Consider the following 16,218-nt stretch of genomic DNA (forward strand, 5'->3'; position numbering starts at 1 on the left):
TTGGGGTTCTTTGATATGCTGAATCTAACCATGTATTTAGATTTTGGATATTGGACCATAATAGGTGAATGTCCAATTTAAAATTTTTAAGTTCTTAGACCACATTCATTCTGTGTCAGAAACCTATGCTGTGTCAAATATTTAATCACAATCCAAATTCAGAGCTGTATCAAGCTTGAATGTTGTGTCCATACTTGCCCCAACTGTTCAGGGTTCGACCTCTGCGGTCGTATCAAGCTGCGCCCTGCGGAGCATTTTATAAAAATATGTTTGAAGACCCCGCATGAGACAAACATGGCTAACATGGCTTAAAATAGATCTTGGGTAAAGAGCAATTTTTGTCTATTATCTTGAAAATTGCTATAGATAGAGAAAATCTAATAGATCTACCTTCTGTCTATTGAAATTTAAACTGTCAGACAACTTCTTATAGGACTTATTGCCCTTAAACATGTTAAACAACGAATTTAACCAATTTATTTTATTTCTGCCTTTTGTCTGAAAAATTATAATAGATAGACAGAAGCTTTGAAAATTATCAGCAAGACAAGAACTACAAATAAGGCAACATGACCAAAATCATCAGTCAACACCTTATTGATGTTATTGCCCTTTAGTGACAATTTTTCCTATTTTTTGTCTCGCCTGCCACGAAATATATGCATAAGGCAAATATCAATGTTGCTGTTATGATGACAACATCAGTGTTTTGTCGCTGGCATCAAAATTGGTAGGTAGTTAATTTGAAAGGCACTACTTGTGATAGATCAATGACATTTTCTATAAAGTTGCATTACTATCAGTACATATCAGTTTGACGACTATTTTGAGGCCCTGCCCCTTAGGTCATAGTCCAGTTACTCTGAATTAATTAGCAATTTTCAATGTTAAGTTTTCTGCTTATGTCAGTTTGATAGGATTTACTGGTGATAGATCCCTGCCCTAGGTCATGGTCCTGACACTTTCAATTAATAAGCAATTTTCAATGTTAAGTTTTCTGCTGAAAATAGTTTGGTAGGAACTACTTGTGGAAGATCAATGATATTTTCTATAAAGTTGCGTTACTATCAATGCATCTCAGTTTGTCTACCATTTCGAGGCCATGCCACCTAGATCATGGTCCAGCAACTTTAAATTGATTAAGCAATGTTGCTATCAATCAGATTGTCATTTTCTGTCTCTAGTTTAATGTTTTTTATGCCCTCTCCCCGCCACCCCCCCTAAGTAGCAGAGGGGGCATTAAGTTTAACCCTTGTCCGTCTGTACGTACGTCCCAAAATTGGTTTCCATTCTCTAACTTTAGTTTGCTTCAACCAAATGTTATGAAACTTATACACAATGCTCATTACCACAAAACACAGATCAAGTTTGAATTTTGGTGGCGTCACTTTGACCGTTCTAGAGTTATGCCCCTTTATAAATGGAAAAATTTCCAAATTTTTATTTTCTTCTAAATATCAAGTAATTATACGACCGCAAAAAATTTTGCGGTCGTATATTGGTATGACGTTGGCGTCGTCTGAAGACAAATTGGTTTTCGCACTCTAACTTTAGTTTAAGTGAATGGATCTCTATAAAATTTTACCATAAGGTTCATTACCACAAAAGGAAGGTTGGGATTGATTTTGGGGGTTATGGTACCAACAGTTAAGGAAAAAGGGGCCAAAAATAAGCATTTTTGTAACTTCCAGACATAACTTGTGTGTAAGTGTATGGATCTCTCTGACATTGTACCACAAGGTTCCATATCACAAAGGGAATGCTGGGATTGATTTTGGGGGTAATTGCCTCCAAATTTTTAGAATTAGGAGCCAAAAAAGGGGCCAAAAAACAAGCATTTTTCTAGTTTCCAGGCAATAACTTGTGTTCAAGTGTATGGATCTCTCTGAAATTGTACTGCAAGGTACCATACCACAAAGGGAAGGCTGGGATTGAGTTTGGGGGTGATGAATCATAAGGGGGTTCAAAAAATTTGGGGGGGGGGATTTTTTTTTCCTTTTTTTTCTTTAAAATTTTCCATTTTAAATTGGTTATTTCTGATTTATATATAAAAGCAAATAATAATGATATGGTTTGAATAGGTAAATTAAAAAAATTTTTAAGGTCTTAGACCACATTCATTCTGTGTCAGAAACCTATGCTGTGTCAAATATTTAATTACAATCCAGATTCAGTGCTGTATCAAGCTTGAATGTTGTGTCCATACTTGCCCCAACTGTTCAGGGTTCGACCTCTGCGGTCGTATCAAGCTGCGCCCAGCGGAGCATTTTATTTTTAAATTGGAGTTATTTTCCTTTGTCTAGTTGAATCAACTACAATCTATGCTTTATACAATGCAATGTTTAATTTTGACTTCCACTGATAAAACACAGATCAAGTTGAATTTGGGTAGTGTCACTTTAACCATTATTGAGTTATGCCCCATTATAAATCGAAAGATTGCAAAATTTTTAGTTTTCATTCTGTAACTTAAGTTTGCCCCGACCAAACATTATGAAACCTATACACAATATTCATTACCACAAAACTAAGATTAAGTACAAATTTTTTGTTTCCGTTTTCTAACTTTAGTTTGCCTCAACCAAATGTTACACAATGCTTATTACTACATAATACAGATTAAGTACGAAATTTGGTGGCGACACTTTTACCATTCTTGAGTTGTGTCCCTTTATAAACATAAAAATTGCTGAATTTTTCAATTTTTATAATTATGTTATTATTGATTACAAAATTCAGGTCAAGTTGGATATTGATGATTTTCACCCTATGTGCTGTTCAGGGTGTGGTCCTTGATTGATTGAAAAATCACATTTTCATGCAATTTCCATGGAATAACTTAAAAACCCTTCAATCCATGCTTTTCAAATTTTAACATGTTTCTGATGACGTTTGATATTGACAAATTTCACTTCTGTTCAGCAGGGCTTCCAAAATTATTTTTAGCCAGCCGGACATTTTATATATTATCCCGATTTTAATCCCTTAAGACTAAGTAAACAAAAGGCAATTATGGTAATCAGTTGCCCAGTTGGCCATCCCAATGATTGACATTAAAAAAAAAACGATATTAAACTTTCTTTGATTCAAATTCGAAGTTCTGACGTAAACTGTTAAATTGGCAGTGCATCATTCAAAGTGTGCAACATCAGCGTACTTATACCTGCCTTAGACTCTTTATTTGTGCAAAATAACGTTGTCAAAAACTTTACTTTCGTTTTTAAATCTAACCGGATGTTATCTTGACAATGGTAAAACATGGACCAGAGACGGATACGTAAATTCCGTGTACGTTTGCAAAGCATGCGTGAGTGGAGCAAGTAGCTCTTTCTACATGATTTCTTCAAGAAAATATTCAAAATAAACGTGAGATAAAGGTATCAATGACAATTTAATTTTTTTTTTTTAAGAAATTAGGATGCATAATTAAATTTCACACCTGCGCACACGTGTACTAGTTCAAACAGAGACATGTCTCTGGTTCAAACAACGTGGTTATGTCGATTTTTCATTTTCACCTTTTTAATTTTTTCATCAAATCATATTTGTAAACGTATTTCTGATAATTTAAATCTTTTTGACTAAATTAATTAGATGCAAACCGCTGAAATGTAAGAAAATAACTTTGAATAGACCGATCAATGTCCGGTTCAAAATAGTTTACCTGTCACCTGAACAGGTAAATTTCAGCTGTTCGACAACTAATTAGCCTTGATTAAAATGAGAAGGTATTAAAGTAGGGGTTGTTTTGATAGTACTTAATGATCATGTCACTTTTATGACCGGAAATGTGTGGCTGTTAAAGGCAAAAGGTTGGGTCAAAAAGATCGCGAATTATATTAAAATGACCGTCTCTTAAGAAAGCCTTGAAAACTAAAAAGTAGATGACCGTTTAATGCTTTTCCCAGCCGGACTTTTACCGGACGTTATAGAAATGTCCGGAATATATGACCGTTTTGGAAGCCCTGTTGTTCATGAGTTATGGCTCTAAATTGCTTTAACAATTACACTAATAAATAAAATAAAAACCTGGTTTGCCTTCATTTTGACAGCCTCTTGTTCTGTATTTTACTGATATATCCACTTAGTTTTATTTTTGCATTTCACATTAAGGAACATTGTGGGGTGGATAATTTTAAGACATCAATAAATTTGTTAAACCTCATCAGAGTTTTCAAATTGGATAAAATCTCTTTCTCTTATTCTGTGACAATCTAACTCTTTCCGGACCCATTGTATAAAAAAATTTAATCAATGTGTGGTTGCCGATGATCTTAGAAGATGATTGGATGAGTTTACGGGTCATAACCTTTATCAGCTCACAGAATGACTCAAAATGTGCTAACAGGTGTGAATGAAATTGACAACCTTGTGTAATGTGGAAGGCACCTGAAGGGTTTTTATACGACGCAAACGGTCGTATATTGGTATCATGTCGTCGGCGTCATAACATTTTGACACTGACAGCTGCAATCCCAGGAGAGATAGGTAACTGTTGTCAAACTTTTATATTCATGAGAAAACGTGAAGCAAATTTTTGAAAATATATTTCATATTTTCATATTTTGCAGATTGGCGGACTTAGTGTTTATACACCCGTTTACGGGACGTATTATGGTATACCTTTGTCTTTCCGTCGTCAACATGTCAAACAATTACTCAAAAACGCTTTAACAAATTTGCATGAAACTTTGGTGAATTGTTTGTATCTATTGACATGAGCTCCCTTTCGCTTTTTATAAATTTAAGATTTTGAGTTTCCGAGTTATGGGGTTTTATTCATTAAAAAAAAGGGGGATCTTCCAGTTTTCGGACAATAACTCAAAAACACTTTCACCAATTTGCAAGAAACTTTGGTGAATTGTTTATATCTATTGACATGATTTTTATAAATTTTAGATTTTGAGTTTCCAAGTTATGGGGTTTTATTCATAAAAAAGGGGTGATTTTCCAGTTTTCTGACAATATCTTTAAAGGGCTTTGAGCAGTTTTCATGAAACTTTGGTGACTGGTTTATATCTATTAAGATAACCTCCCTTTAGTTTTTCATAAATTTCTGATATGACATTGAGAAGTTATTGAACTTTATTGTTTGAAAAAGCGACGGGCGTATCATGCGCTCATGGTGCAGTTGTTTATTTGTATTTACATTTACATACAGTCATAAATTTTATTTCATAGTCCTGCTTGAAAGGAGGGGAGAATCCTGGTTTAGATCTTAGAACTTTATTCCATCTATTCCATGAAAATCTTTATTGCCTTTTTCTCAGACACTGCAAATCTGGTAGCAAGTTTCTTGTGACCCTTGCTACATGGTGTGATGATTTTTCACATGCTCGGCTCATCAGCTTCCTGTTAACTTAATACCTTATATGTTGTTACTGGTTTTACAGTGTGTGAAATTTTGTTAGTTTTTTTCAGGAACTTAGAATTGAGCTTCATATTTGCACGATTTACCATGTGATGCATTTTCACATTGATCCCTCATGAAATTGATGTTTACCCATTCTACATTTATTTGTTTGTTGTTTTTATTGATGGGGTTTTAAAAGGGGTCTTGGCAGTCAACATTACATTTTTAGCTCACCTGGCCCGAAGGGCCATGTGAGCTTTTCTCATCACTTGGCATCCATTGTCGTCGTCCGTCTTTGTTAGCTTTTACAAAAATCTTCTCCTCTGAAACCACTGGGCCAAATTTAACCAAACTTGGCCACAATCATCATTAGGGTATCTAATTTAAAAATGTGTCCGATGACCCCTCCAACCAACCAAGATGGCGGTCATGGCCAAAAATAGAACATAGGGATAAAATGTAGATTTTGGCTTATATCTCTGAAACCAAAGCATTTAGAGTAAATCTGACACTGTGTAAAACTGATTATCAGGTCAAGATCTATCTGCCCTGAAATATTCAGACAAATCTGACAACCTGTTGTTGGGTTGCTGCCCCTGAATTGGTAATTTTAAGGAAATTTTGCAGTTTTTGGTTATTATCTTGAATATTATTATAGATAGAGATAAACTGTAAATAGCAATAATGTTCAGCAAAGTAAGATCTACAAATAAGTCGTCACGACCAAAATTGTCAGTCGACCCCTTTAGGAGTTATTGCCCTTTATAGTTAATTTATAACAATTTTTTGTAAATTTTTATTGTAATCTTTTACAAAAATCTTCTTCTCTGAAACTACTGAGACAAATTTAACCATACTTGGCCATAATCATTATTAGGGTATCTAGTTTAAAAAATGTGTCCAATGACCCCGCCTTCCAACCATCATGGCGGACATGGTTAAAAATAGAACATAGGGGTAAAATGCAGTTTTTGGTTTATATCTCTGAAACTAAAGCATTTAGAGCAAATCTGACAGGTGGCAAAAATGTTCATCAGATTTAGATTTATCTGCCCTGAAATTTTTCAACGAATCGGACAACCCGTTGTTGGGTTGCTGCCCCTGAGTTTGTAATTTTACAGAAATTTTGGAGTTTTTTGTTATTATCTTAGATATCATTATAATATCTAATATCTAATACTATTAATTATGATTTTAACCTTATTTTACATGATTTCCAAAGCGTCAGTAAATACAGGTGAGCAAGACAGGCTCTTGAGAAGCTCTAGTCGAATTGACAGTAGCATTCCTAGGCCAGACATAGGAATGAATCCATGAAACCCTTTAGAATTTTTATTACATTCAGATGCAGTTCAACATGCCCTAAATGCATAGACCAATCCCTTGTTGTTTTTTATGAATCAGTTACACATTTTGACCCAAGACCAATATGCATAAATAACGTCCTTGAACAATTGGTTCTTACTGTGACACACTAACATAAGCATTGTGAAAAAGGAAATGTTCAGGAAAGTTAGAAATTTGTCTATATTACGTACAAACTTCCTAAAAATTCAAAATGATACCCAATAACATATACTGCACCATAAAAAACAATGATTTTTTGAAGTCTAAAGTTATCAATGAATTTTTAAAAGTCAGCATGGTGAGGGTGTAATTTTCAGCTATGAATATGTATTTATCTTGAGAATTATTTTACTATTGCAACAATGATCATTGTTATTAATTGGCTGTTACAATCTGCATTAAGACATCCAGCCTTTTCTAATTATTATTGTCAGATATTTCCTTTATTTTTAGCTCACCTGGCCCAAAGGGCCAAGTGAGCTTTTCTCATCACTTGGCGTCCGGCGTCCGGCGTCATCGTTAACTTTTTACATTTTGAACTTCTTCTAGAGAACCACTGAATGGAATAAAACAAAACATGGCATGAATGTTCCTGGTGAGGTGCTGACCAAGTGTTGTTATTTTGTAGCCGATCCATCATCCAAGATGTCCCCCAGTGGGGGACTTAGTTTAACATAGGACCCTACTAGAAATACATACAAATGTCTTCTTTTAGAGAACCACTGAATGGAATGAAACCAAACACGGCATGAATGTTCCTTATGAGGTGTTGACTAAGTGTTGTTTCTTTGCAGCTGATCCATCATCCAAGATGGCCACCAGCGAGGGACTTAGTTTAACATAGGACCCTACGGGAAATACATACAAATGCCTTCTTTTAGAAAACCACTGAATGGAATGGAACCAAACATGGCATGAATGTTCCTTATGAGGTGCTGACCAAGTGTTGTTACTTTGCAGCCGATCCATCATCCAAGATGGCCACCAGCGGGGGACTTAGTTTAACATAGGACCCTACGGGAAATACATACAAATGTCTTCTTTTAGAGAACCACTGAATGGAATGAAACCAAACACGGCATGAATGTTCCTTATGAGGTGTTGACTAAGTGTTGTTTCTTTGCAGCTGATCCATCATCCAAGATGGCCACCAGCGGGGGACTTAGTTTAACATAGGACCCTACGGGAAATACATACAAATGCCTTCTTTTAGAAAACCACTGAATGGAATGGAACCAAACATGGCATGAATGTTCCTTATGAGGTGCTGACCAAGTGTTGTTACTTTGCAGCCGATCCATCATCCAAGATGGCCGCCAGGGGGGGGACTTAGTTTAACATAGGACCCTATGGGAAATACATACAAATGTCTTCTTTTAGAGTACCACTGTATGGAATGAAACCAAACATGGCATGAATGTTCCTTATGAGGTGTTGACCAAGTGTTGCTACTTTGTTGCCGATTTACTGTTCAAGATGGCCACCAGGATATTTTATTAAATAATGGGACCAATATTAAACCAAATTTGGCCTCAATCTTTATTTGGGTATCTGTTATGATTTTTATCTATCTTTACATGATTTCTAAAACCAAAGTAGAGTCAGGTGAGCGACACAGGCTCTTGAGAGCCTCTAGTTTTTTTTTTGCAACATTAGCCAATTGCATGTATGTATAGCCTTATAGAAACTGCACGTTTTCTCTTGCAAGATTAGATCATTCATATAAGGAAGAATGATAGTTATCAATGACACTTTAACACATATTTTGATTTATTTTCTTTTTCATTTGAAGAATAGACTCATTTTTAAATAGAGTTTGATTAGATTTAGAAATGTAATACATGTAGTTTTTATACTCTGTCTAGCCCTACGTGGTCCGTTGTAGCCTCTTGCCTTGGTAACTCCTTATGATTCATGAAGTTGATGTCAATGATACTTTCAGAAAACCTTTTGTGTGTTATGGCATTGTACATCTCCTGTTTTACTTTTTTTGAATAATTTATTTGGAAATTTATGGCAATAATTATAGTCATTAGTATATGATCTATCAATCACTACCTCTTTCCACACATACTCGAAAAAATCTAAGGTAAAAATGGCTCACATTTAAAATAGATGAAACCAAATGATTTGGCATCAGAAATACTCAAAACCTCATACATAGATATTAGAAAGAACAAGCCAATTAGCTATTTAGAATAATCTAACAACTCTAGATTCATGTTTTAATTTCTAATAATCAATGTTGATTAATTTATTCTAACTAAAGGTAATTGAAACAAAATTAAATTGAAATTTTTTCATGTAAAACATTTCTTTTCAGAAAATACAGTCTTTATCGAGGCTTCTAACAATGGTTCAGATAATTGCATATCAAGATCAAATAACAAAGATAAAAAAAATTTAACAGAAGGTGAAATATACTGTGAAACATCTTACATGCAATTAGAAAAACAGAAGTTATGTGAATACTTAGAAAAACAGTGCTACAATCAAATAAAAAGCTAATAGTCTTAAAATATCTATACAGTCCACAAATATATATGGATGTTTTCAACCGATAGAAATCAGGTATATAAAACTTAATCCTATTCAGCATAATCAGAAACCTAAAATAGCTGTACAGCTGGTCAGTATAATTGGAGTCATTACCTGTAGATATGGTCAAATCCTGTTTAGTCTATGGTTGTATCATAATAATAATCTCATACTGGCATAACATGCCAATTGAAATGTTTGCCTTTTCAAATGCTACTGCTTGAAATCCCTCAAAGTTCAAAGTAAACGTGAATAATTGGAAATATACATAGCATATATAGTCAGTAGATATGTCATGTTTTTGGTACCACTAGGGTTTGACTGCCAGTCAAAGGTTGACTCCTATTACACAAATTATTTGTACAGTGTGAAGAAATTTCACTCATTACTACTATCATATATATTCTCATCAAATCATACAAACTGAGCTTACAAGCATGTTGTTCTATTTACATCACTTCCTAATTTGCACATTGCATGAAGTAGATACTAATAGTATTTTTCATTTGCATATTAAAAAAACTATATATGAATATGTTAGAATTAAGACATTAAGCAAAAACTATCTTAAAGTATGGTAACTTTAAATGTACTTTGTAACGCTCCTCATTCATGTATACCACACTGTTCCACGATCCTGTTATTCTCATGCTTTATTTATAAATCAAATTCTTGTAATCCTTTGCCAGTGGTAGAGTTGTGAGGGATGTGAGCAAAAGCAAGACAGCTATGCTACATTCTGTCATTTTGCAACATGGTAAAATATTTATTAGTCCCTTACCGACAAAGTCGAAGGGGACTTTAGGTTTGCACTCTGTCCGTCTGTCAATCTGTCTGTCTGTCAGTCCGGCAAATCAGCTTTCCACACTTTTTTTCTTCGTTCTTGAAGATATTGATTTGATATTTGATATATAGTTTTTTCATGACAAGCTATAGATCAAGGTCGAATTTTGTTCCGGTCTGATGATTTAGTCCAGAGTTATGGACCATAACTCTGGACCATATCTAATGTTAGAGTACAATGTTAAACCATATTTCTGTACAAAGGGAGATAACTCATTTTTTAAAAGACATTCTTTGTGAAATTATTTGAAGAATTTTTTGGCAGGTTTGTTTGTAATTTAGTATAAACTAATTTTCTGAATGCTATATATATATATAAAAAAAAATTATGAAGAGAAATCCTTTAATTAGATAATAATCTATTTTTATTAATGTATATATTTCAATACATTACATTGTGTAGATAAAAGTTGTTGACATTTTATAGATAAGTTACAAATCTATATTAGTTTGTGACAAATGAAAGAAAAAATATTTGGAACTATTAATTATATTTGATTATAATTGGAAAATAGATATACACCGTATTACATCATATCTAATTTTAGAGAACTATTTATCATATCTAATGTTTTTTTCACTCATATAATCAGTTTTCCACACTGTTTTTAGTCATGCTTGAAGATATTGACATGATATTTACTTTTTGTTTACACCATGACAAGTTATAGAACAAGTTAGCATTTTGTTCCAGTAAAATGAATTTTTACCCGGTAGGGGACTATGTATTGCCATGCAATACTCTCAGAATGCTTGTTTTTACTGAAGGGCAAGGTATTTTGGGTTATCTATTATAATGCTGTTTTCATTGCTAGTTTTAAGTAAATGTCTTGCAAATAGCTATTATACCTTTTACTACCACATTGCAATCTTTTGAGAGTTATTACAGAAAATTGATACTGTAATGTCCTTGATATTGCCTTTTGTGGTTTTGCCAGAATCTGCATATGAGCCTCTAAAAAATTTCATTGAGTACTTAAATTTGTGATTCATCTATACACATGAAATCCATTAAAATTTATGTCAGATGAATAAACATGAATCCATAGTATTCCTTAAAAAAATATACAGATCCTGCCACTATTTTGCCCTACTTCTTTAATTTAGATATTTTATGTCTATAAACAATATAGAATAGTACACAAATTTATATATGATCCATGTATAAAGCTCATTGATCCTTTGAATAATATATATTCCTATATATGTAAAGTTATGAGTACTCGTGATCCCATATCCTGTCGATACAGTTTACTTATATTTTGGCATTGCACAAGGTCATGCTATTCTCAGACTGTGTATGAGACAATATCTAAAAATGTCTAACTTCCTTGTTCCATGGTTCACCGGCAATTATTTTTTAATTCAATTATGTTTTTGGAAAATTTTATTTTTCAGTATTAACTAGAGTATATAATGCACCAACTATTGCCAATTTAACACTCCTTCTTATATTTTTTCCAATAAAATATTATAATTTAAATGTTCAACCCCCCCCCCCCCCCAAAAAAATCATGTTGTCCACTGCTGTTTTCTGATAACTGATAATCAAATCATTCAAAGAATATCCAAATCAAATAAATAAGTTTCCAATTGTCACAAATATGACAGATTATATAAGAAAGTTGTCCCCTATTGATCTGGTTTTTTTTATAACTAAAGCATATCTAAAAAATTTGCACTTTATTATAGTTTAAAACTTTGTCCCATGGGGTAATTTCCTTGCTGTTACCACTGTTTTTTATACAACCGCAAAAATTTTTTTACAGTCGTATATTGGTATGACGTTGGCGTAGTCGTCGTCGTTGTCGTCCGAAGACACATTGGTTTTCGCACAATAACTTTAGTTTAAGTGAATGGATCTCTATGAAATTTTACCATAAGGTTCAGTACCACAAAAGGAAGGTTGGGATTGATTTTGGGGGTTATGGTACCAACAGTTAAGCAAAAAGGGGCCAAAAATAAGCATTTTTGTAACTTCCAGACAATAGCTTGTGTTTAAGTGTATGGATCTCTATGAAATTATACCACAAGTTTCCATATCACAAAGGGATGGTTAGGATTGGCTTTGGGGGGGTTATGGCTCAAACCGTTTAGGAATTAGGGGCAAAAAAGGGTTTCCTGGTTAATGGACAATTTAAAAGCAGTGTAAGGGAGGTAATCCAAAAACAAAATTGTACAATGTTGTACAATGTTGGATTACCTCCCTTACACTGCTTTTAAATTATTTATTTAAGACTTTTATGATGTATTTAAATTGGTAATTATGGTTGCAAACTCCATTGGAAATTTGAATTGAGATTATGACCATATCTTGAGGGAAAGAATTTTTTTTGGGGGAAAGAGAGAGATAGGAATTTCTAATTTTACGCAGTTAGGAATTCTCGAGGTTGAAATTAATGAACTTTTTCTGAGGGAATGGTACTTTGATAATGATCTTTTTCATGATCTGCGTATGTTAAATATCTAATTAATTAACAATTACATATGCATTCGACCAGTTGTATGGCAATATCTAGATGATAACAGTGAAGATATGTGTATTAAAAGTTTGGTGTATCATTCGAACAAGAATCAGCAGTTTAGTGCGACTCGGACAGAAAATTCATTATAAAATTGAATGACCAAACAGTCCAGTAAAAGGAGTTAGAATTAACAATTTATTTAAATGCTTTTACAATCAACCATTCGTATAGCCGGCCCATATAGAAATGACTTCGAATTATCAAATCTATATATAAGATGTTTTGGAATAAAATAAAAACGTAATACATGTACTGGAAAATGTGTCCTTTTTATAATAACAGCAGTTCCAACTTCTCATCTACTAGTATACGAAAACTATTCATTGATTGAATGGTTATTAATGTCCGGTAGCAAATATTACATGCACACCAGGACGAGAATACGTTGACGTGATGTGAAAATGAACTATTGTTTTGTCCAGACCTACATACTTAGTCAATTTTGAACTAGTTCACAAGGTAACAGTCATTATTCCCAGATCGATACGAGTTCTAGTAAGTTGTGTGCTTTGGGGCGAACCGGAAAATAATAATTTTCAAGTTTTTTTGTTAATCCTAAAGAGATTATGTTTTTTTTTTTGCACTCAAGGCGAGTATACATTATGGTGGTGGTACCAACAACTATGTAGCTGGTATTTTCTAAACAATGCCTGTAATATAAAAAGTTCCTCTAAGTTTACACCAGTTGTATGTATTTATCGTACACATGCATGTCTTACAGGATTAAAAATTTCACTGTTCTTGCTTTTATTCTTTGTGTACCTGTACGAACTGGTCCTACAGGAATGTAAAAGGAATCTAGTAGGAATTTGTTAAGAATTTCTACCAGGAAAGTGTGCATATTCCTGCTTGATAGTAGCAGGAATCCGCCAGGAAAAACAGCCGAAAAATTTAAATTAGCAGGATTTTCTTAGTAGGAATAATGTGATTCCTACCAGGAATATTCAAATTAGCAGGAATAATTTGGTAGGAAAGTAAAATTCCTACAAAATTTCCTGCTAATTTGAATATTCCTGGTAGGATTTTTTTCATAAATTCCTACCAGGAAAATTGATTTTCTAGCAGGAATCTAAAAATATACATTACAAACTTAGGTGTATACACATATACACAACTGGGTTATTCATTAGTTTGAATCTTAGCCACAAAGAACAAAGAAAACACATGTTAAAAATTCTTGTTACAAAATTTGACACTTAAATTTTTGAAGTAGCTATATACCACATATGAAAGTTGTGTTATAAACCAGGTTTGTAATGTGTTTTTTGAATTTAATTATGATGGAAATAGATGTATCAGTTTTTTTGTTCACTCTCTAATTATTTTTTTTTTAAATATTGGTATATATGTTTACAACAAAAATGTAGATCAGATGAACTTATAATATATATTAGACAAAATATGATTGAAGACTTAGGTTTTCCATTTTTTGATAAGTTGAATTAATTTGACTATCATGCAAATTAGAAATTAAAAACTTCCTCTTACACATGAAAAAGTGTAGCTTAAATTTAAATACCTTCATAAGCAATCCTGTCTTACATTCAAATATTTCCCTCATGGTAATTATTCAATCTTTGCAGTATTGTTTATACACAATCTGAATCTTTTACCCTCCAACTTTTGAATTTGTTAACTGGAACCTGGTCTCTTATTACACAGCAAAATAAATGTTATAAGCAAACCGGAATCCAGTTAAAGATAATTGAATACAAACCAATAGCAGTCAAGATAATAATCCTGCTTAAATAAGAAAACATTCCTGGTAGAAAGATTTTCTGGCAGGAAAAAATATTCCTGTTACCCAAACCAGGAATGTTGTTGTAGGAAAATGAAAAATCCTGTCAGAAAAACTGAAGTTTTTCCTAGTACGTCTAAAAAGTAACAGGAATTTAAAATTTCCTGCTAATTCCGTGTGAATTCCTGCTATAGTCTGGTAGGAATCCTGCTAAATATTTCGTACGGGTAGTTTCTAACAATGCATACATAGAAAGACCAATTCCTATATGTTAACTTTGTCCCTCTCTCTCTGTTTTTTTTTTTTTTTGTGAAAATGACGTGGATGCACTTGCTGTTGTGCCTCCGGGTAGCTAAGCCCCTGAAATTGATATGTAACTTATAATGGAAAATTTTAAAAGAAAAAAAAAAAGGAAAAAAAGAAAAAAAAGGAAAAAAAAAGAAAATCCCCCCCAAATTTTTTGAACCCCCTTATGATTCATCACCCCCAAACTCAATCCCAGCCTTCCCTTTGTGGTATGGTACCTTGCAGTACAATTTCAGAGAGAAAAAGTACTGTGTAATTCCTTTCAGTTACATTCTGTCATGTTACCTGATAAAAAGTAACAGCATAGCCATAATTTGTAACAGGAAAGATGATAAAGACACTTTTACTGATGAAACACAAAGTTAACCTACTATATGCCAAACAGTTTATGTACTATAAGTTATTATCATCGTATTAATCATCATCATAATATACTGTCTATTGAATGACAAGACAGGTTTTTATACGACCGCAAAAAAATTTTTGTGGACGTATATTGGTATGACGTTGGCGTCGTCGTCGTCGTCGTCGTCGTCGTCGTCGTCGTCGTCGTCCGGCGTCGTCCGAAGACACATTGGTTTTCGCACTCTAACTTTAGTTTAAGTGAATGGATCTCTATGAAATTTTACCATAAGGTTCAATACCACAATAGGAAGGTTGGGATTGATTTTGGGGGTTATGGTACCAACAGTAAAGGAATTAGGGGCCAAAAATAAGCATTTTTGTAACTTCCAGACATAACTTGTGTGTAAGGGTATGGATCTCTCTGACATTGTACCACAAGGTTCCATATCACAAAAGGAATGCTGGGATTGATTTTGGGGGTAATTGCCTCAAAGTTTTAGGAATTAGGGGCCAAAAAAGGGGCAAAAAACAAGCATTTTTCTAGTTTCATGACAATAACTTGTGTGTAAGTGTATGGATCTTTCTGAAATTGTACTACAAGGTTCCATATCACAAAGGGAAAGCTGGAATTGAGTTTGGGGGTAATTGCCGAAACGTTTAGGAATTGGGGGCCAAAAAGGGGCCAAAAATAAGCATTTTTCTAGTTTCCAGACAATAACTTGTGTTCAAGTGTATGGATCTCTCCTGAAATTGTACTGCAAGGTACCATATCACAAAGGGAAGGCTGGGATTGATTTTGGGGGTAATTGCCTCAATATTTTAGGAATTAGGGGCCAAAAAGGGGCAAAAAACAAGCATTTTTCTAGTTTCAGGACAATAACTTGTGTTCAAGTGTATGGATCTCTCTGAAATTGTACTGCAAGGTACCATACCACAAAGGGAAGGCTGGGATTGAGTTTGGGGGTGATGAATCATAAGGGGGTTCAAAAAATTTGGGGGGGGATTTTCTTTTTTTTTCCTTTTTTTTCTTTTTTTTCTTTTTTTCCTTTTTTTTTTTCTTTTAAAATTTTCCATTTTAAGTTGGTTATTTCTGATTTATATTTAAAAGCAAATAATAATGATATGGTAGGAGATACACACCAAACAGGATGTGTAAATTATTATATAATAAGTATTGTGCAATAGCAAGAAATTTTCAATTGCACAGTATTGCACAATAGCAA

At 33.5% G+C, this 16,218-nt stretch overlaps 1 long non-coding RNA gene across 1 annotated transcript in view; it reads left to right on the top strand.

The window, feature by feature from the left end:
• LOC127698369 (uncharacterized) overlaps positions 1-15,989 on the top strand; it is a 175,877-nt gene extending 159,888 nt beyond the window's left edge. Inside the window, exon 3 of the long non-coding RNA XR_007980803.1 lies at positions 15,597-15,989. This is a non-coding gene — a long non-coding RNA (uncharacterized LOC127698369). The remainder of the gene's footprint in view (positions 1-15,596) is intronic.
• The last annotated feature ends 229 nt before the right edge of the window (positions 15,990-16,218 follow it).

This window comes from Mytilus californianus, unplaced genomic scaffold (genome assembly GCF_021869535.1).
Source record: "Mytilus californianus isolate M0D057914Y unplaced genomic scaffold, xbMytCali1.0.p SCAF_4, whole genome shotgun sequence".
Lineage (NCBI taxonomy): Eukaryota > Metazoa > Mollusca > Bivalvia > Mytilida > Mytilidae > Mytilus > Mytilus californianus.